At 32.2% G+C, this 18,266-nt stretch overlaps 1 protein-coding gene across 1 annotated transcript in view; it reads left to right on the forward strand.

Annotated features, from left to right (window-relative positions):
• Nucleotides 1–18,266, forward strand: part of gus (splA/ryanodine receptor domain and SOCS box containing gustavus) — a 457,580-nt gene that overhangs the window by 41,356 nt on the left and 397,958 nt on the right. The window contains exon 2 of the mRNA XM_076415445.1: nucleotides 18–73. The gene's annotated coding sequence lies outside the window, so the exon portion shown is untranslated. The remainder of the gene's footprint in view (nucleotides 1–17; nucleotides 74–18,266) is intronic.

Here is an 18,266-nt window from a genome sequence, read left to right on the forward strand (position 1 = left end):
TCTTTTTCTATTTTCAGGTCCCTTCCTGATATCTCAACACATACATAAGAGGAAGAGAAACTGGATATTTTGGGTAAGTGTTACATTATTTCATTATATATTGTATCTATAGGAGGAGCATATTTAAAATCTATTTCTTTAAAAGGTACCAGACATGTTTGTGAGTAATTATTATCGTTATTAATATTATCTATGGTACTTAATACTAAGTAATATTTTATAAAGAATGTAAATAGGTAATAAATAACATATAACTCATTCAGTGTTTTTAAAATATCCATTAGTTTGCTACAAAATAATATTTACGTATGCAGAATTGCTTTAGGCCTGCATTTTCATCATAAAAGGAAAACGAATAGGAGAGAATATCGATTGTAACGCATACATACTAAGTAGATACCGATATAGGAGTAGTAGTTTTAATGTGGTAGATAAATTAACTGTGACTAAAATAGAATAACAATATGCTATAAATTTTGTAAAGTGTTTCAGAACACAAGGAAAATTTTTAGTGGTCTGTTTATTTTTTTGTCTTTCTTCAAAGACAATAATTAATATCTTAAAGAAGTAACTGCAGAAGTCAAATGGAAGTTATGTTAATTATTATTGGGTCGTACACTATGGGAAGTTACAATGTCGAGCAACATCTATAAATCCTTAAATTGGATTATAGAATTTAGTATTTATTAGGGCTACGTTCTATACATTGGTGGATTTTTCGACTTTTTGTCATAATTCGACTATCAAATTACACCCATAGTCTATTCAAAACGGGAGTGAACCTACGTGATCGTCATGTTGCCGTATCAACTTTAATACATTTTGACTTTGACATATAACAAAATTCTAACTGCGTGCAGAAATGTGTAACTGGGATCCACGTCTACGAATTTATGTTACGAGACGTCCCTTGTCATCCGGAATGAGTCCTATCTGTTGTCGTACCGTACTGTCGAGAATTCGCATGTAAATGATAAATTGTTGTTTTGTGAGGCGCTGGACTGGATATTTTTGACACAATTTCCACTGAATGTCAATAATGGAACGAGTATTTTCTTCGTTCTCGTTCTTGTGGCGTATATTTATCCATAATAAAACTTGGACGTCTACACAACGCAACGGTTAAAGCGAAACTGAGCTAAACGTTACATAACAAAATGGTAGCGGGACTTTTGCCCCCCCCCACCTGTTACCAGTAACTGTATATAGTATTATTATCCTATACGGTAACAATGGTACTTAACATGGGATGAATTATGAAGCAAAACTTCATTCGAAAGAGCATATCAAGAAGAAGTCGAGTTAAAATATATAAAAATGTATTGGTTATTTGGAAAACAATCTGAATTATCCCTACACATAACAGAAATACTAACCTATATAGACCTATGGAATTCAGTTACGGGAATGAAAGGAGAAATAAAGGGGAACAAGAATAAGTTCCTGTGGGAATAAAGTATTGTGGATTCACCCAGATTCTATAGGAACAATTAACATACTTACACCGTGATCTTCGGATTCCAACTTTCAATTCGCAACGACATACGAGGAAATACTCCATTCCCATGTTAACACCTGTTAAACGCAGCAACCCTTAGATAACACTGAACTAGGTGATATTTTGTAGTTGTGTAGTGAAGTGTACTAAACGATGAAAATACTGGAAAGTATTTAAAGGCAAGTAAGAAAATACTAAGTTTTGTTTTATTTTATTTTATTAGTTTTTAAATGACTGTAGACAGATAGACAAATAGTAAGTTAGTCGGCAACGACTAATAATTAATAAAGAAAACTTTTCCTAACAATTAATTTTCTCGTCGTAAATTATGTTTATTTTTATCAAAATAACCTTCAAAACTAAATGTAGTAACTAATACTGTGTGTAATTGTAACAAAATTAGACCGATATCATTAACAGCGTAGATTAGTCTCTCCTTTGAATAATTAAGCATTATCTACTCGTTTATGATGTGCTACGTTTTAGATTGATGATTATACCTTAGTCGAATTCATTGGTTGGACGTCTAGACGTCATTTACTCTCTGATGTATGCCTTAAACAAGTTTGGAGATCACAAGGTCGCCCGTTGACTTGGGTCCAATAAATTATAATTATTATTAACTGGTCATTTTAATTTTTGATACGTGCAAGACTAGCGTACTAGAGAAATTGCGGTACGTCTTTTTTAACAGGTTCTTTTTGTAAGTTATCATTGTTTGTTGAGAAATCATTATGATATTTCTAATATTATTATATTTATAAGTTAATAATATAATAATAGTATATATAAGGACAGTACCTTAATCCTTACCTAAATCTGAATATTGGTCGCTGTATTTTATTATAAGGTGGCGATTTAAAATGTAGTCGGATTTAAGAATCTAACTTATCTTGGCTATCTCCAGTCACAGCATCAATAAACCTACAAACCCACCTGGAGCAAATACAATTATGGTTGAAGACATGGCGCATTAAAGCCAATGAATCAAAATCCACGCATATAACGTTTACCCTGCGTAGAAGAACATGTCCACCAGTGCATATCAATCATCGTCAACTCCCCCAAGCAGAGCATGTTAAATATCTTGGTATGCATTTAGATCGACGCCTAACCTGGAAGAAGCACATACTCTCTAAACGGAAACAACTAGGACTAAAATTATATCAAATGTATTGGCTCATTGGGCGCAAATCCAAGTTATCATTAGATAACAAGGTATTGCTGTATGAGTCTATACTCAAGCCCATTTGGACATATGAAATTCAACTATGGGGTACCGCTAGCAAATCTAATATATCCATCATTCAACGGTTTCAAAATAAGGTGTTGCGTGCCATTGTTGATGCTCCGTACTATATTTCAAATAAAGTGATACAACGCGATATTCCTCTAGAACCTATAACGAGTGTAATCCAACGTGTTTGTGTGAAGTACTTCGAAAGAGTGTCAGTGCATCCCAATGTACTCGCTAATCAGCTAAATATGCGACGTGATAGTGAAGTGCGCAGACTAAAACGTTTAACAGCACCTGATATGACTGGACATATGTAGAGTTTAGAATAAGCATTAGAATAAGACTAATTAATTAAGATAATATTTTATACAGAAGATTGCTTAATGAAGTGATTTTCTACATGCCATGTATATATAATATAGACATAAGAAATACTTATTGCCAATAGGGCAGATTGTGGTCTCACGAAGAGTAATAAAAAAAAATCTTGGCTATCTATACTCATGCCCTTGTGGTGACGTCGGGCCTCTTCTTCTTATCGCAAACTGGCCACAGAATAATATTGACGAAAAACGATCAAGGACACGTGGAAAAATAGACAGCAGATTCATTCATCTTTCGACGTCCAAGCATCTTACATTCAATCAACAAACATTCTTTCGATAATCAAACATTCATACATTTTCATTAGTTAATTAGCTGTATAATAGTTAGTGTTATTAGTGAAGTGTTAAGGGAAACATAGTTTCATTCAATAAATTACTCGAAGACCTCCATACCCTCAATGGCTCAGGTTACGTCTAGAAACATAGCTCATGAAATTTTCTTTTAACTAATATTTTTGTCAATTACATCCCCAATACGATGTACTTGATCAGTTGTCCATTGTTTATTTATAAATCCAAACAGACGAGCCAGGATGAGTTGCTTGTATTCAAAAAATTACTTCGATGTGTTTTTAGAACAACTTTTTGAGTAATTTAAATATGATTTTTAGCAGTAATGTTGGTCGATATGATGTTTTATTTTTGAACGATATATACTGCATAGGCATATATTCATATCGCATTATAGCGTTCAATAGATGTACAGTTTTATTGTTGGTAGCTGTTAAAGTAGTTGGTCCATTCTTATATAGGCTAGGAAGCCTTTCTAATATTGAAATATCACTACATAGTATAAAACAAAGTCGCCTTTTCTGTCCGTATATCCCTATGTGCGCTTAAATCTTTAAAACTACGCAACGGATTTTGATGCGGTTTTTTTCAATAGATAGAGTGATTCAAGAGGAAGGTTTATATGTATAATACATGCATAATATACTAAGGCAACATTGCTAATTTTAGAGGTTTCTAACGTGATGTCGTAAATTAACCTATTTTTTTAGGCTTATTTAGCAATTAGCAAAAACGCTGCCTAACCCTACGAGTTAGATCAAATTAATGTACTACAGTATTGTACACCATAAAAAGGTCTACAAAAAAGTCCGCGATGGTATATGTTTATCTTTTAGGGATAACCCACATCAACCGTTTTTATTGTTTACTTTTTACGTGAGAAAATGGCTTATTTACGAAGCTATTTTAAGCAATACGGCATTAATCCTTATCGAATTAAGTACCTTAAATACAGTGTGCAATTAATATAGATTAATATGGTTCCTTACAGCATGTAAATTAAACAAATATTTTCGGAGATATTACAAATTTAAAATTTGCGTTTAAAAATGTATAATGTAATAAAAATTGTATGAAATTAGATATTCCAAAGATAGCAGGAAATCTTCATAGTAAGTATAGGGGAAGAGGAATTGTTTTACTCCAAATTTAATGCGTGCAGGCCAAGGGCAGTAATGAATGAACCAAAAATACTGGATCGATTTTAATCATGTTTTCATTGAGTGACATAGGCATATATATTTTATGCCCGTGCAAAGTCGGAGCGGGCCGCTATGTTTTTATATACAACGTTCATATTTTTTCTGTAGTGTATTTAATTTAGTATCAGCATTGCACCCGTGCGAAGCCGGGGCGGGTCGCTAGTCTTTAATATTTTTTAATATTTTCTGAACTTGACAATTTTCTTTGGAGTTATTGGACTCCTGTCCTCTATTTGGTTAGGTAAGGCATCACATCCATTAGTAGTGTGTATAAAGTACTGTGCAAAGAATTCTGCCTTCTCTCTATCTTTTTTATTCACTCTCCATTTTTATTTCAGATTGGTAGTTTTGGTATTTGGTATAATAATTAATAAATATTTATACTTCTTCCACATCCCTCCTGAATAAATTACAGTCTCTTAATTTGCTTATTACTGGCAAATAGCATTTATTAATTATTGTCTCGTTTATGGTCAACATAAGAGTGTTATTGGACGGTATATCATAATTGTTTTCAATGTTGATATTGTACATTTTTCATTGTGAAGAAGTTAACTGGATCATTCTATAGTTTACATATTATGACCGGTATATTAGTTTACCAATAAATTGGTATACATATTTGGCTAGTTTAATTGTGTGGTATATATATTTACCCCTTATAGTGTGTGTATAAGTCCAAATTGTATCTTTGATATTAGAATCTTCTCCAGTTTTGAAGCGATTTCCTATATTCTGAAAAAGTTTGAGGTAGTCCTCTATTTTTATTGCATATTTACATACAAAGCTTATTGTAACAACTGTATACTCGACATATTTCACACATAAAGTCTTCATAATGTTTTACGTAACATTGTACTTTATATAGTCTATTCAAAATTTTTTTTAGTAATGCGTCGTGGATATTTGTGACGTCGAAACATTACATTGTTGCCGCATCAACTCTGAGTTTTAGTTCAGTTTGGCTTTGACATACAAGAAAATTCTAATCTAAATAAAATATTCAATCAGAATCTGTTATCAGATTCTAAATGATCAGATCACTAAAATTCGACATGCCTCAAGGTCGCTACAATACTCTCTTGTCAGAATTTTACATACAATTATTTTAAGCAAATAAAAATACAAAAATATATGAAAAAAAATCAAGTACAAAATACTGGTATACCAAACAAAATGTGCTGCATGAAAAGGGCTTTGAAAAATATGATAAATCAAAACGGTTGCGATCTGGTACGGCTGTTGATATCTTTCGGTCCTACACATACCGTTGCTTCATCGTCTCTTTGGCACTTGAATGTGGTCCATCGACGACGTTGAAAACAAGCTATTTTCGTACAGGGCTCCCGTAATCGACGCTGTGGGAGGATCGATTGTTCCACAACGTGGTAGCTTATTTTCTTCGACGACGAAACGTTGGCAATTCTAGTACCTCGACGAAGACATGACGAGTCTACGGTAACTGCAGTCTACGGTACCTAGCTTCTGCTCTGTGACTAATCCGTAGTCACATACGTTACGGTAATTCAGAAAAAACAAATAACGACGGTATCCGACCGAAGCTACCGAAAGCGTTTCAAATCAAAATGTCTGCCATTATGACGGAGACGGCGAGTGAAGGAAGACATTATGATTTAACACTATGTACACTATGTAAAATTCGACATTCCTCAAGGTCCCTACAAGACTATAATTACCCTAGGGTAATTATCTAGGTGATTGATCTAGATCCACCCTTAGCCTGTGTTGTTTGGTTGGATAGAATAGTACAGCTAGTAACTTTCCATTTTTATGTCACTTTCTTTCATTTTTTTTTATGTCACTTCATTTTTTTTTATGTCACTTACTTATTTGTAGTTTTTCAGAATATAGACAAAGATATAGATCTTTGTTTCCAATGAATATTTCTAGTTCATGGACACATTTCATGATCTGCCTTATTGCTAACTTGAAAAGTTTTAACTGTCGTCGCATTTATGCCTTGAACAAATATCCTTGAGAATATTTCGATTTTTCGTAGATTTTTTAATAGCTCCACTTTAATATGCGTCCCGATACGTCAATAAGTGACCAATAAAATTCAATCGGAAATATTCGGTTTGGTTCCATGTTCCAGATTCATTTCTGAAACCTTCTCATACCCAATTTCATTGTTTTTTTTTTCCATTAATTCAAGAAGTTTTAATGTAAAACCTATTTTCTTATGTCATAGCATGGATTGCTATTTAAATAGTACAAATATAATTGCGTCTAATGACTAAATAGAAGAAAAAGAGGATTTTGAGGATGAAGATTTGAGTTTATTTTCGTTGAACGTAACATACTTATTTGAGCTCTCTTTATATGAAAACGGCGGAAGCTTTTGCGGTTATTGTACATGTGTTGCATGAAGATTAATATATTGTCTGAGGAGATTCATTCGTTTTTATTAACCTTTGGATCATCAAGATTGTTTAATTTGTGACAGATGTATCAGTCAATTGCCTTTACTCGTCATTACATTATTTTTATCACTACACTCTTGCGTCAGAAATTATCATAATTGTATATAAAATAATAATGTTTTTGTTATTTTAAACATATTTTTAAAAATTACTATTATAGGCATCGATTTCTAACTGTTGTGCTGACACTAGAAAATTGTTTCTTGTGATAGTACATGATGCTTTAATATTCAGTTATAGTATAGGTAAGATATATAATTACATGTAGTTCTTCGTCTTGATAAACACACCATATTGATATTCAAATCTTGTTTTTTACTGCATGTGTTTAATAACCAATTGCTATATTTATACTTGTACATTGGTTTCTCAACACATACGTTTTTCAACAGCACTGTAGCGTGTTTAGAATAAAATATGTTTATTATTGTTATATTGTACCTCTTCGGTAATGTTTAAATATAATGAAAGAGCTTTTATTTATTTGTGTTCAAATATTGTAACAATTTAAATGAAACAATAATTATTTATCAAACATATCAATTACTTAACAAATATGACCAGTCTAACGACATATAACAAATTCTAAATATATGGCCTTTTAATTAATTAACTTATAATAAGGCGGTTGATTATCCTTAATATATCCAATGAATGATTGATTTAATATTTATTTATGTATTTTAGTAGGAAGTACTTGTCTTTTTATGATAAATAAGTTGCCACTGTCTTGAATTGCCACAGAAATTGTAGATTATCTCTATCAATTTGTTTCTTAATTTCATTAAAAATCGAAATCGATGAACTCGAAATAAACGATAATATAATGTCTGAAGAATATGATGTGTCACCAGTGGTTATTACTTTCAATCAGTGCCTTTGTATTTATTTTCAAAATTTTTTTTATAACACCTTTATTAAATACGCTTAGTACAATCTTAATTTACAATTAATTTATTACTACATTTTCTATGTACTTGGATTAATTCACAAGCAGAGAAGAGTGTGAGAAAACACATCAATATGTATTCCTCAATTATAAAATTATAATAACTTTTAGCTATAGTTTACACTAAAGGTATACACTTTATATAAGTTCGTATGGTTTTGTTCGCTTCAATCTCCTGACATCCTGCGCGCTGCTCAGCAGTTGTATTGCTTCCACGTTAGTATGATTTAGTAATCTTCTTTCGTGTTTCAAGGTGAAATCTTGGATAACTTCGCAAATCCATTTGATTTCCAGGTCATCGTGCAGTTCTTCGTTGGTTGCGTAGCGATAAGCATTGGTAATCAATCGAAGAACCTTGTTTTGACAGCATTGTATGACTAGTTCATTTGAACTTTTAATGCAACCCTATATTTGCACATTATAGATCAACCTCTTTGATTTTAGATCAAGTTGAGAGTATCTTCCGACTAACCAGTATAGTTGTTTAACGTGATATTTCCAATTTAATCTACCGTCAAGATGGATTCCAAGGTATTTAGCTGATTCTGCTCGAGGAATCGGGCATCCTTTGAGTGATATAATGAAGTTTTTATTATTTCGCTGCAATACAAAATTAACGTGGACAGATTTGGAGCTATTAAGTTGCAAATGCACTTGCACTTTTTCCATTGCCCTAGACAGAGATATATCTTTTGCCATAATAATTGTGTCGTCAGCAAAGGTTCCAAGTAGTGTTTCTTTTATTATTGAGATGTCAGCAGTGCAGAGCAGATACAGGAGAGGTCCTAAGACGCAACCTTGTGGAACTCCAGCCGAAATAGTTTTAAATGTCGAGAACGCCATTTCGTGAGATGCTCTAAATTTTCTTCCGAAAAGATATGACCAGCAATTGACAATAGTTACGCGGTAACAATTTGCTCATTCTACAGATTAATCCCAAATGCCAAACCCGATCAAAAGTTTGTGAGACATCCAGGAATATTGCAGGACTGTGATTCTTTTCCTCAAACGCTCTTTCTATAGCCGCAGTTACTCTGTGCATTTGGTCGATTGTTGAATGGTGACTTCGAAAACCAAAGTGGAAATTTGATATTATTACAAAATTTTTAGTACGTTTAAATATTATTTTCTCAAATAGCTTTGATATTGCAGGTAGTAACGAAATAGTCCTGTAAGATTCGACTTGTTCTGCAGGTTTGTCAGGTTCTTTGAGCATAACGATTTGTGCCACCTTAAAGCATTCCGGAACATGCTTCAGCCTTAAACAGGCATTAAATATATATGTCAACATGATAATTGCTTTTCGTGGCAGTTCTTTCAATAATCCAGGTGAAATGTCATCTATACCAGGTGCCTTTTTAGGATTGAGTGGCGACTTTCAATGGAGAAATTAGATTTAGATCTACATGGGGTTGATAAACAGGAGAGGTATCCGTGGTAGATTCTATATCATTAGATTGAAATATGTTAGCTAAGTATTGTTGTAATTGCCGGTACTCGAATAACTGGTCCTTTAAATCTTCGAGTTGCTTTCCATAGCGAATAATCTTTGTCTGCTTGTGGGCTTAATTCACTTACATCTTGCATTTTGAAAGCAATTCTGTTTATATTCTTTAATCTTTTGATTCGTCTGATTACTAATTCTATTAAAAGTTGTTTTGTCTGCAGCATTTCTGGTTCTGTGCCATACTCTTCTAGCCTTTCGCCTTTCTTTTATCATTTCTCTAATTTCCAGGGCTTCTCAAATTAAGCAACATGAAGTCTAATCATATTCTAAAATAATCTTTTTCTACTGCTTAACCATTTTGTCCTTATTTCTTCAAATTAGTCTTCTCCTGATATTTTTACACAATATATTCTTTACTCTTTGGGAAACCAATTATTGAAGAAAATCAACGTGGAATTACGGACTATTTGTTCAGCTGTATTTCTAGACGTGGCCCAAACTCTTAACAAATTATAACATTAAGGCCTTACAGGTTGGCAAACAAATTACCTAGACGGACGACCCAGATTTTCAAACCCTACACTTCTAACCCTCACTTCAGCATAACATCTTCAGATTTAGATTTGAATCATTCCGAAACTTTATCTGTTTATCTGACCAAGCAAAATTTGCACATGTAAATTTCATATATAACTAAAAAGTTACCTATCAGTATGCCTTTATTAACGTACCATGGCATATTAGATATGAGGTCATTCTCAAAGACCAAATAACTATATTCATGAAAAGCTAATTAAGTTCGGCTCTGAAAGTTTAGATAAGTTACTAGATAGTGCACAAACAGTTGTAATATGTGTGCCATGTACTTCTTAAATTTAAAAATATATCATTTATTAGGATTTCATTGATTTTTGGCTATGGTAGATAGACATTTGCAATAGATAGCTATTTAATTTGTTAAAAGTAAAAGTTGAAATATATTTTTAAGTGATATTTAAGGCATCAACCAATTCTGACTGCTTCTGGTGTGTGCTTTTTTTATTAATATTTATCGGAATTATATTGCATTTGAATTATTTATTGCAACAAATGCTGCAAATGACAATTTTTTGAAATTAAACTGAGACATTTTCAACCCAGTAAGAAAAATACTCTACAAAACCTCTTTAAAACGTCGAGTAGATTTATTTGACTCGACTAATATATCTTGTTTAAAGAATCCTATTACGGAAACTCTATAAGTAGTTTTAAAATGGCATGTCAGCCATACATTGTTTTTCAATAAGTTCGTAAAATACGATTATGTGATTTGAAAATCATTACAAATAGATTTTATTACTCAGCGTTTTTCTAATTTGTGGATTTCATCTTTAATGTTGTAATCTAAACACTTAAAATATTCTTTGACAAGTTATTACTAGATTATAATCTATATAAATATAAAGGAATGACTAAAACTATTGCTAAACGCAAAACTCTAGAATGGCTAGACCAATTCGGTTAATTTTTTCCAAATTTTCGTCGATGTTCCAATGAGGTTTATAAATCTAAGAAAGGTTCTTGTCAGGAGAAATATTTTAAAAAATACACGGAACAAACGAGCGAATCCTACAGGATCATCTTCAAAGTGATTAGTTGGTAGTTGTAGTAAAATAATATTGTAAATAGATAAATAGGTTCAGGTAGGTATTAAGCTAACTTGTGTGTCTATAGTAGAATATAAAATACGTATAGTAGATAGGTTAAATAAGGTTTTTGATTATTTTTTTCAGTTATTGCAACGATTATTAGATATATACTTTTGTAGGAATGTTTGTTAGGTCGGTCGTTCAGAAAGACTGGCTGTCGATATGATTGTTTGTCCGTACACTCACTACTATTTTTGGAATGAATTTGCACGAGAACTAAAACACTGCTTTGGGAAATGGGTGGAAGTGGTACTGTTACAAGGGGGTGGAGAAAAGAAAAGAGAGCGAGAGGTCGTCGTGATGGTCTTTTATAGCCTGGAACCGCATGGTACCAATCCACCGGCGTTGTCAACCTTTGAACTTGTTGTTGGTGAATGAATGGTAGCCTAAAAGGTCGTGGTGGTCGCCACATAACTCCCCTCCTAGTGGAACTGCCATGGAACGTACCTCTATGGGGTGCAGGTTCCGGAGTGCACACGCAATCACGCAAACAAATGCCCGGGGACTGCTGATAAGATGGGGATCCCAACGTAAGCGAGGAGTTTTACGGGATCAGCTGCCATCGAAGTTGTAGCAAGACGTCGTTCATCTTGGGGCGTTTCGATTTGTTTGCGGGTAGGAATAAGTGTGGTGCCTTACGTGTCCCATTTCGTGATGCAAGGGTGTTCATGTGTTGATGTTATATATGATGGGCTTCTGTGGTTCTGGTCCATCAGGTTAGTCTCGTGGGATGTCGTCGACCATATGATGTTGATGAGTTCCATTCCTCGTGCTGTCGGTCGGTCGGAATGAATGGCTATCGATACGATTGTTTGTTCGAACACTCACACCTATTTTTGGAAGGAATTTGCACGAGAACTAAAAACACTGCTTGGAGAAATACTTGTTTATTTCGCTATTGAATAATACATGTGGTCAACTGTAGAATTGACAGGATATTAGGTTAGGTAGAGGATGTACGGTAGCTCTGTGGAAGTGGTACTGTTACAAGGGGATGGAGAAAAGAAAAGAGAGCGAGACGTCGTTGTGATGGTCTTTTATAGCCTGGAAGCGTATGATACCAATCCACCGGCTTTGCAAACCTTTGAACTTGTTGTTGGTGAATGCGTGGTGGCCTAAAGGGTCGTGGCGGTCGTCACACTTTATTTAAAAATGTTTTTGTTTGTGTTAAAAATCTTAAGTTTAATTATTTTTGAATTTTTAGTCAGTTCCTTATTTATTTTTTGAAGGCGATTCATTTTTTTTTAACAATATCCTATTATTCTCTTTTTAGTGTTAGATATTTACTCAATAAATTACGCAGTTATTTTATGTAATATTATAATGGGTAGGAAAAATAGGATTAAAGAAACAATGATTGAAAATAAGGAGCGCTATACCCCGGGCCCCGCTACCTAGTCTAGGTGATTTGACAAATGTTCTAACTAAACAGCAAAAAGATATTGTCCCCACCAGGAATCGAATCTGCGACCTCCGTTTGGGAGTTAAGTGTTTAACCATTACACCATAGAAACAGTGTTTAGTTAATGCTTAAAAAGCTAAACTGAATGCATTTTGCACTGAACGACTTCCGATTTTCCGTCAGATCAGCTCCAGAATAACATTATACACAAATATTTGATTATTTTAGATAAAAAATATGAGAAAACTTTGTACGTGTCTTTAAAATTTGAGCATTTCCTTCCCCCAAACAGATCATGATTTTATTCCAATGGGACCACCTCGGAAGAGCACTCTCTTCAAATAAAAAAAGAATTTTGAAAATCGCTCTATAACTGACGGAGAAATCGGCGAACATACATTAAAAAAAATATATATACATCCGAAAATAGAACCTTCTCCATTTTCGATAATGAGGAGTAAGTAATACTGCTGTCATCAAACGCAAAACCTAGCAAGGCTAAAACAATGCGGAAGTTTAAGCCCAACTCTGTTTATAATATTAATGGAAGAAATAATGACGTAATGTTAAATAAATAGAACAAGGCATATGTGATATAAAAATATTGAAGAAATCGAAATGTCGTTACGAGTTTTTGCGGATAATGTACTTATAACAATTGATAGACCACACAATCTAGTGAAAATATTTAACTGATTATGAAATTAGTGTGACACTAAGAGATTTCTAAAATATAGAAATAAATATAAACGAACAAACAGGAATAGAAAATTGAAAAAAAAAAACATGAATTTATACTTCGGTATAAATAGTAAATTAATTAAAATATATATGATTTATATTTCTTTATATTCTTAGTATTGTTAATAATATATCGGATATTCAGTTATTTATTTATTTCTTTGGGACATACTTTTTTTTACACATTTCGTATTAAATAAAATAGAACTGTTAAATATAAGATGTTGTTAATAATAAAATAAGGAAGTTTTTAAAAACTATAAACGCAACTGTAAAAGGTTGTCATAAAATTTAATTTTTGTCATTATAGGTAACATAACCTTCCCAAATCTCCGGAGATATTTATAAAATTAACCTTGTGTATTTAATTAATATTAACAAATTCACTATTCATTCAATATCTACTTCGGTGGAAATAATATGTTTATTCAAATATGTTTCGTTTGTACGTTTTATCACATTTTTCCTGTTGAAATAACCGCTAAAATATACACACTGAAATGTATAATTTGATAATGTATCATCATTTTATTATAATGTTTAAATAATATATGTATTTGATATTATAATATTTAAATTAATGTTTTTTTTTGGGTTAGCCATAATCAGCAAACGCATTTTGATTCAATGATATTGTTTATTTATTTCATATTCAACTCATTTTTATATTTCTTATAGCTTCTTCTTAAACTTCTTAATTAACTAAAAAAAGTAGTCATCAGTATGATGTTTTGTAAATATGAGGGAAGTTGAATTCCTTGCTGATATAATATTGTCTTATGTTCTCTCCTACTGTATCTATGCTAGTTTTATAGTAAATAATAATAGTTTGCATGTGTTTATACATGTTACATTATTGTAATATTTCTCTCTAGAGCTTACGTCAAAACATCCTTAATATCATGTAAATCTTGATCATTTTATTAACCGACTTTGAAAAAGGAGGAGGTTCTATGTTTGGCTGTATATATTTTTTTAATGTATGTATAGAAATCGACGATTTCTCCACAAATTGTGAGCAATTTTCAAAATTCTTTTTTTATTCGAAAGAGTGCACTTCCGAGGTGGTCCCATTGGAACCAAATCGGAATTATCAACTTTAAAGTGATCGGTTGGTAGTAGTAAAAATAATATTGTAAATAGATAAATGGGTTTAGGTAGGTATTAAGCTAAATTGTGTGTAAATAGTAGAATATAAAATACGTGTAGTAGATAGGTTAAATAACGATTATTATGTACATATTTTATATTAAAATGTTTTTTTTTTCTGTTAAAAATCTAGTTTTGATTATTTTTAAATATGTAGTGATCTCTTTATTTATTTTTTTGAAGTCGGTCCAATTTTTTTGTTCAAAAATAATTTTCTATAGTGTATAGTAGATGCTCTGGCATAATAGTTCTTTCTTCTGCGATTACTTTAAACCTCCTGATGTATAGTTTCTCGAAAACCTTGGATATCGAAGGTAATTAGCTTATAGGACAACAAGACGGAAGTAATATGACATTAAAAATAAATGTTGTTAACTTGAAGCCCTTTTATGACAGCTTTTGTAAAATTCTTTCAGTTATTAGAACTAATCCGAGATATTTTTTGGCATTAATTTCATTCATTATTGTTTGTTTTACTTCGCTAACAGTACATTTTTCGTGTGGTAAATCCATTTGAATTGGAGTATTAAGAGAGTCAGTTAAATTGTTTTGCTAATCTACATATATTTAGCTCGGGAATGCTTAAACATCCTTTTTAGATGTTTAGAAAAATTATCCGTCTTTTCCTTGTCATTCCTGACCGATCCACTATGCTTAATAGGTATTTTTGATGATGAAGATTGACTTTCACCAAATACATAGTGCGGCAAAAGTCCCGCTGCTATTTTGATTGCCTGTAACTTTGCTCAAAGAAAAGATAAGTATGATTGGTTTTTATAAGTTTATATGGCCTTTACATTTTTTTTGTTATGATTGAAAAATTATATGGGCTAAATGGTGACCGCGATTCACTTTGCAACTTTCGACTCTTTTCAAGGCATTTTTCTTGACATCCTGCAACATCTAAGGCTGAATTTCTTCGATTTCGTGACTAATATTACCTTTAAGATTTTGAATCGTTTGGAGCTTATTCACATAAACGTTTGATTTTAAAAACCCCATTAGAGAAAGTCTGGTGTTGTTAAATCAGGAGATCTGGCTGAGCATGCTAAATTGCTATTTCAGCACAAGAAAATTTCGAATCATGTCTTGGTAGCATTGAGCAGTAACAGTAACTGCAACACCTTGATCATTTATAAAAAAATAGGGACCAGTGATGTTTTCAGCATGAATACCGCACCGTACAGTTATTTTTAGTGGACACAATGATGTTTCATGAATTAATTGAGGATTCTGTGTTCCCCAAAACCGACTATGGGCTTTATCGCTCATTATCAACTTAGAGCAAAAATTTTCAATTTCGCCAGACAGCCTTAGCATACTATAGTATTGCATTACTGTACTCAACTCGTTGATCAGGATCTCTCGGTAACAATTTTTGGACTAAACAATTTTTAAATTTTTTGCGGGAACATTTTCAAATCAGGTTCCAAAATTCGCCTTAAACTGCCTGCAGAATTGTGTAACTGGGAACCACGTCTCCGAATTGATGTTTCTGGGGACTCTGCAACACTATCGCGTACCCGAGCCACATTTTCAGCCCTACGAGACATTGTAACCATTGTCTTCCAGAACGAGGCCTGTCTGCTGTCGTACCGTACTGTTGAAAATTTTCGTGAAAACTTGGTGACGTAGAGAAAAAGCTAAAGAATTTTGCAGATGTAAGGGAAAGAAAATACAAAGAAGCATCTAATATTTGCATTTAGTAGTTCAATGTGTTGTAACGTAATTCTAACTTCTAACACAACTATTATAGTTGTTATCAATTACTAAATGACTTGTTTTACAGTTATTGTTATCTGCTTAAGTAATTCTTTTAATTTAAAGTATGTATTTAAGATTTACCATTTCAATTTAAGCACAGTTTTGATAAATAAATATTCTCTTTTTGTAGTGACCACCGCCATTTTTTTCCTTGTTTAGTTTAGCTTTTATATAATATACATTACTATAATATATATACTTACATTCGTCTGAAATAAAGCGAAGAAGGAATAAATAATTTAGAATATTATTTTTACGCGAAGGTGAAGGTGAAAGTAGATAACCTTGTGCGATATACGATAAGTTTTCGGAAACCTTCGTATTTTACTAAAAATATATCCGGATACATTTCCTTATGAGTTGTTGGTTTTTAAATGTCTTTTTTTATTCATGAAAATATGAATGTTAATTTGAGGTTAAATTTCTATATTCATACCAAAGGTATGTGAAAATAAGACCTTTCATAAGTAGACAAGTTTTTTTAGACTAAATCATGAACAGTAAATATACTCGCTTTTCTGTCAAAGAATAATTCTATATTTATATATATATATTTAGATATTAAATTGAGTTATTGTTTACTTTGTTTTTAATGTTGTAATTTTGAAGAAGCTTTAGCTAATACAACAATATCGAATAACTAACTCGAAAAAAAGATTTCTTCTCTTTGGTTTAGAGTCATTAGGAAAATGGGTTCCTGCAATATTTACATGCTGATAAAATAATTATTGGTGGCTCCTTGTGAAGTTGTAATATATAGTGTCCCTTTGAAGATATAAATGGATGGCATTGGTTTTTGATGTATTAAGGCGCTTGAATAATTTTCCTTCTTGTTTTATTTGGGATTTCCTAAATAATTAAGATATTATGACTCTTGTTACATCCTCAGATGTACCAGATGTATCATTTCCGGTTGAACTAAACCATTTATTGACATATTTTTTTACCTCTTCGAAATCTATTTTTCTGTAGGGCAATATGAGTTGAAATGTTGTCGGTAGCGATATCAACCTGGGTCTACGAGAGGTCGAGTCGATGGAATGGCTTCACCAAGTGATAATCATGATTTGTTCGCTTGGGATTTACGAAATAAATCAAGTTTTCATAGCCCGTTACTATTCGATGCCGAAATGTCTTCCTTTCATATATTTGAAGCATCATTTCGCTAACTTCTTTGAACTCTTGAACGTTGTTTGAATCACACTTTACTATATTCTTATGGTTGGAGCATCCTTACTCTACCAGTAAATGAGTTTCAGGTACAAAACATCAAAAAAAATCAGAAATGCTTCAGGACAATTTCGGAAATCCAATTCAATATTTGTTTGGAAAAATAAATTTGTGAATTATATCTGCATTCAAGTACACACAAATATCTATTAAGTAGCTAATAAATTTTTTGAAAAAAATGATACAATTTTTATAGTTTAAGTTATATATTTAAGCCATCGATATATGTACATATATTCTGCACATTCAATAAACTTAATCTGTCTCAATTAATGTTTGAAACTTTTTCCAACAATTAACATATAAAAAAGTATTATTTTATCTACTTATGTCTATGAAAGTGGATGTAAAATTATAAGATTCAATGGGTATTGGTAAAATAGTAAAATAGTTAATTCTGTTATTATAGTAGGGTAAAGAAAACGGTTTCGGCTTAGTACAGAGAAGGTGCTTCAATCAGTAAAAAGGAGTGTTTCTTACCTGTGCACATATTATTAATTCCTATGGCAGTTTTCAACTTGTCATCTCAAGAGGCTTATTCAGACCAGTTTCTACACTAGACACATGAAATATTTCTCGTTAATCGGCTTTCTCCGGCTGGATGACAAAAATTGTAGAAAGTGGTCTGACTTGAAGAAAATAAAATCAAACAAGAATTTGTTGGAGATGGAATGAGATCAAGATCAAACAGCGGGACTTCTATTTATCCCCAAATCTGATGAAATTTGTTACTGTGAAGCGTTTTGTACCCTATGGTGAAGTTGATGAATACCAAGTGTGCTAAAGTAAAGGGAATATTTTTTAACTAAAAATTACAGTATTTTATTGCCAACTTATC

This window comes from Rhynchophorus ferrugineus, unplaced genomic scaffold (genome assembly GCF_030347505.1).
Source record: "Rhynchophorus ferrugineus isolate W39M unplaced genomic scaffold, kcgeb_rfMv2 rfM1, whole genome shotgun sequence".
NCBI classification, from domain to species: Eukaryota; Metazoa; Arthropoda; class Insecta; order Coleoptera; family Curculionidae; genus Rhynchophorus; species Rhynchophorus ferrugineus.